Genomic DNA, 6000 nt, shown 5'->3' on the forward strand with positions numbered 1-6000 from the left:
AATCCGAGAAGCGCGCCTGCATACATCTGACCTGCATGGTGCTGCTTCGACTGGCTTTACCTCCTGGTTATGATAAGTGAACACAGCAAAGGTCTCTGGAAAAGCCTGGGATCTTATAATCTCTCATTCAGTTCATGCTTGGACTTGAATAAATTTACTTTCTTACATTCCACCATTGTTAGCATAAAAACATACATTTTACTATTTTTCCAACTCTAATCTATCCATCTTTAATGTTTAGCAATTGTAAAATAAACAGTACTTGATTCTATTTACAAACAACTAATATTTTTTTCATCATAATTCATAATTAATCTGGAAAGTAAAAAATAAGGGTAAGTCAGGTGCCAAAGTGCATTAAAAAAAAACAAAATAGTCATTGTTCATCAAAAAACAAACAAACAAAAACAAAAGCTGGGGTCTGGGCTAAAACTCCAATGTCTTCAAATCCTAGAAACGCCCCTGCTGCTCTGGATCATTATTGCCTCTGTAAAGAATATCAATTTTATCTATAGGCTAGAGCATAATCACAAATACTTGTCAGGGTACTTTACCATGTGAACAAGGTGCAACACCCTGTCACCCTGTCCTCAGACCTCACACCTTTGGATGCTGTCTTAGTCGTCAGGGAAGGGAAATCATTATAAGCATTTTTTCTTACTCCTTCTTGATTGTTTGCTGAAGATAAAATAAAGTGAAGTTATGTGGAAACGCTAAAGTAATTGTATTTGGGATTAAAAATCATGATTTATAAAGTTGACGATGCGCCTCTCAGTGCGTGTCAGTGGCGTCCTGTAGAGGGCACTGGCTTTTCTCTTTTGACAGATCTTGAAACAGGCCTAGGTGTAGGGGATTGGAGATCCAGGGAGGAAACAGGACAGTTTGTCAAGTTAAACCTGTTGTAGATCTACATCTAAGCCAGCCTTCATCCCCGTTTTATTATGATGATTATTATAGGCCTAAAAGCGAACAAACGGCGAGCAGCTGATTGACACAAGTCCACAAATCAACGTGTAAGCCATATTTAAAAACACAGACGCGCGGAGGGGAGCGCGCTGCGTGCGTCTGTTGTTTGGTAACCTCCCGTCCATACAGTAATTGATCACATTGACTAAAAAATAATACATTGTCAGTCACTCCGTCATAAGTCATTGCTCCTCTGTGTTCCTCTGTGTCCGTGCCAAATTACAGCCTGGACCTACATGTGGGAAATTTTGCCCTTTAGTGAATTAACGCCCCTGTAATGAAATGTTAAAAAACAGGGCCGCTGTGACTGTGAGATCTCTGTTGGCAGACCGCACCAAATCCGACCAGATAGTGCTAAAGCTCTCGGGGTGTTATGTAAGCCCCAGGTTGAACAAATTTGTTAGCCAACACCCGAGGGTATCTGGTGATGGATATGTGGTCCTGGGGGAGCGGGGAAGCCGCAGCACAACAGCCGGCCGCTTATCTTGAAAGGCTTGTTTTAAGTGCTCCTCTGCTGGAAAACAAAAGCTTTAAGGGCACCCATTACCCTACAATTGTTGTACAATCCCCATTGTTGAGTTAGTTCACACACATATTAGAGCATATGTCATGTATTAGGCTTACGTTTAAATCCACTGGTTTAAATGGCGTATATAGATGAAATGTGAGAATATAAAATCCTTAAAAATCCAAATTATTAGGTCTCTGGTGTGAGCATCGTACTCTAAAAATGTGAATTTTTGATTTAGTTCCTCTGTGCTAAATAAAGGACACATAAACAGTGGTGGAATGCAACAAAGTATATTTCCTCAAGTAGTGCACAAATTTGCGGTACTTGAGCCTGTTCTTTAAGTGCCACTTTATACTTCTACTCCACTACATTCCAGAGGAAAATATTATATTTTTTACTTTACTGTATTTATCTCAAAGCTTTAGTCCAATTTAATTTATAAATTTTAATTTTTGCATTGAAAGAAAAAGGGTTTACAAAATATGCTATTTTGTTACAAATTAAACCACACAAGTTTATACAAGCTGAAACAATTAGTTCTTTAATCAGTTTAGCTGTTTAACAATTTAGCTGTTTATTTTTGATGAACATTTTATTTGTTTTCTGATTTGTATTAAATAATTTTGAGTTTTTTGGAGTGTTTTTTCTGTATTGGGTACTTTTACTTCAATACTTTAAACATATGATTCTGATTATGCTTGCTTACTTTTACTTAATTATGCAGAGTATGCAGAACTTTCACTTGTAACTGAGTATTTTTACAGTGAGATAATAGTACTGTAGTACTTTAACTTAAGTAAAGGATCTACACACTTCTCTCACCACTGCACATAATGTCATCTTACTTTTCTGTCTTTTTTTTTTTTATATAGGGCTGGTGTCCGTCTGTGCATCTACAAGGCAGGGTGGGGTGAGTGTTGTGGAGGAAGCTGGGTCCAGCCGGTTTAGGTAGGACTCCCCTGAGGACGGCGAGGCCACTTGTGTCTGAGGGGCTGGTTTATCCCACTTAATCAGCATCCTGAGAGACTGGCACTGCCCCCATGGTCATAATGCCTGGGGTCACTGCGGGCTCCTCAAAATGAAGAGAAGCCCCAGCAGACAATGGTGCTGTCAATCAGCCTTAACCTGAGCTGGGCCCTTTATTCCTCATATAGTGTACTTGTGTAATCATTCACTCCATAAATGCAAATCATCTCATCAATGTTTTGACTAACACAGGGCAAGGATACATAGAGAGCATTTTTGCATATCAAATACTTGAATTTCTCACAGTACAGTTTCCCTTCCTGCAGACTGCATAATGGACTATAGAGAAGGGCAAATCATGGATGTCCTCTGTGCAATGTTAATCACACTTAGATTTCCTAAATACGCCCTTAAAGTATTATTTAAACCACCTATCTGTGTTTAAGTTCATTATGTTATAACAGTCAGATAAGCCAAAAGTTATCTGTAAACTAGGTGATTTTTTTGACGAATTTCCTTCCCTTCCTCCACTTGCACTAACTAGCCATGCTGTGTGCCACTGTTCTTTTTTATGTAATGTTTGTGCTTCATACCATGTAATTTAGTCTGGAGCTAAATGAATAAATGAACTTACAGTACACCTGCTAAGATAGCCTTTCTTATATGACAATCAAACAGATTCTCTGAAAGATTTTGCATCATGTTGGCAAATTCTCCCTGTGTGGAAAATAACTCTTCTCAGGCTGATCATCAGAGCCAGATGCTGCTGGAAACACATTCATCTAAAAAACTAACAAGATAATGAAGACACAGGAAGATGCTTCCTGCAATTTGTTGTAGCTCTTCCGCTTCGTTTAGACCATAATTTGTACTTGTTTGGATGACATATACAGTCAGTGGTTTGGGGTTTGTAGCGGTAATGTCCCAGGGGCTTCTGTCCCATTATAAATGACAGAGCTGAGTGAGCCTCCTTGGCTGTTTCTCAACACGCTGGCTTCCTTGGGGCCTTGTGTCGCATTTGCAGAGCGCGTGTGCCCTTTTGATTTCCTAATCCCAGCACGAGCAGAGGAATGCTGGCTCGCCGTGAGATATTCCGCTCACAGGCCGTGATTTATGTTCTTGTGGCACAAGGCTCAGTGGTGAGAGGATCACAGGTGTTGTGGAGCCTCAGTAAAAACTTTTAATATGCACACCTCGTGGTCTCTGGCAGGGCCCGGCACAAGGATTACTGCCATTCAGCGTGGGGGGGTGTGGGTCAATAAATGTTTAAAATTCATCTGAGGCCTTACAGTCTGATAGATATTATACAAACATCCATGTATGTTTTTCCAGCAGAGGCACTGTATTATGCACGGATCATCAACCTATGAGCAGATTTGTCTGGTTTAATTCCAACAATGTTAGTTTAACTTAAACAGATTAAACAGATATAGAGGAAATAGCTAGTATTTATTTTAAAATGTTTTTTTTCTAATTTCATAAAATTTCCTATTCTTTTAAGATATTTTTTTTGTCATTTTCATGTTTTAATTAAGTGACAGAGATATAAAAGGGGGAGAGAGAGGAGAAGATATGCAACAAAGGACCCTGGGAATGTGGGGAGCATATCCCCCTAAATATTTGTGCATTTGCCCCCACCCAAAAAACAACTTTTGCTTTAATGAAATAGACATTTACACCATAAATTGATCCTGAAAAGGCACAAATTAGTGCATAAAAAAAAAAAAAACAGGATGCAGGAAACTGAGGGTTTAATGCTCAAAATTATCTATCGGATGACCCCAACCTCTCTGCTTCATGTGTCTACCCCCAATTTTGAAAATCTGCACCCTTAAAAATAAATAAGTAAAATGCAGAAAAATAAATAATGCATTGAGCCCATAAATAAAATAAACCAGCAAAGTCATTGGCAGCAGTTACACAGGCTGTTAATTACTGCATTGTTGACCGTGTACTTAATGCCCACTTCAAAGTAAAGAGGTCAACCTTTGCTCGTGTCCCAGTAAAAGTCTCAGCATAAAATCAAGAGTGCAAACACTCGGAACTCAAGTGTTTGTCCTCTCAGCCGTCACATTATTGGGCATCCTCTTGATAGATTAATTAAAGCTTTTGGAAGAGCATCCTTTCATCATGCAGAGTGAATTGAAATTTGTTTTAAGTTACTAGGTTATAATGTTTGAGAAATACAGAAGGAAAAAAGTGTTTTACTCCCCACTGGCTTTGCTGCCAGACTAATGATTGTGTGAATGAACATGTGACAGTTTGCACTGCAGTGGTCCAGATATGCAACATTTCATTCACATGTGTCTTTTAGACTTTTGGCATGTGCTATGAAAATAAACTTACAATCACTGCCAATCTCCATATAGGCTCAGGCAGCTATCGTTTAACTCTCTATAATCTAGCATATTTTTCGGAATATGGTTATAATGCTGACAAGAAAAACAGATGTAGTTCATCATTAAATGTGATGACACTAATTATGCCGTATCTCCCCATCAAAAAAATTTCCATTTGGAGATTTATTTGGGTTCTTCCTGCCAGTGAGCTGGATTTTGTCGTGACATGTCACAGACAACTTCATGTGCACTAACAACCTTCCTGCATGATTTAATAACAGTGATCTGTGTTAATCACCCACCCTCCCTTTTCCGCTTTTCATTCTTTGCCAGAGGGATTGCTGTAAACTGCACCAACTTACCTGACTGCAACTATCTTGTCTCGTAATGGCTGCATTAGACCCCACCCCCTCTCTTACTTTTGGCTTGTTATCTAGGTACAGAGGTCAGAAAGGCCTTTTAGTCGTGTTGCTGAGTGTGTGCTGGAAGTGGAGTGACCTTTTCAACTCTCTTCATTCCGAGTCCCTGAAGCCGTTGTGGTTTGAGCTGTTGCTCACTCCTGTTAGTCTTCGTACACTATGTTGTATACTTCAATTAGAAATGAAAGGAATGAGCATTCAAATGAGCTTTATCATACTAATTTGTGTTACAGACTGAATTTCTATAGAATTATTGAATTTAACCGTTGTCATGTTTTCAAAAAAGGTCAGTGTTAGTTCACTCTCTGCAATTTAAGGGCACATTTTACCTTTGAAAACAATGAACTGTGAATTGATCACATAAAAATCCAAATAACATTTCAATCACAGTTGCTCTGAATATCATAAAATTAAAAACAAAAATGCAACTCTTGTTAGTTAATGTATTTATTATGTGGTATTTTACCTAAAATATTTGAGAAATTAATTTATCATAGCTTGCCAGAACAATGCAAGTTTTAGATGAGGACAGCTGGGGTATGACTTAGTTGTTTTGTTTTGTTTTGTTTTGTTTTGTTTTGTTTTGTTTTGTTTTGTTTTGTTTTGTTTTGTTTTGTTTTGTTTTGTTTTGTTTTGTTTTGTTTTGTTTTGTTTTGTTTTGTTTTGTTTTGTTTTTTTTTGATATCATGACCCTCTCCAGGACTACAAATATTTTTCCTTGAGCCTCCCTGGGTAACCTGGGGGAATGTGCATGACAATCCCTCCACCATAAATAACCATATTTCACCATCTCTGGCTA

The sequence above is a fragment of the Plectropomus leopardus genome, chromosome 7, assembly GCF_008729295.1.
Source record: "Plectropomus leopardus isolate mb chromosome 7, YSFRI_Pleo_2.0, whole genome shotgun sequence".
Classification (NCBI taxonomy): Eukaryota; Metazoa; Chordata; class Actinopteri; order Perciformes; family Serranidae; genus Plectropomus; species Plectropomus leopardus.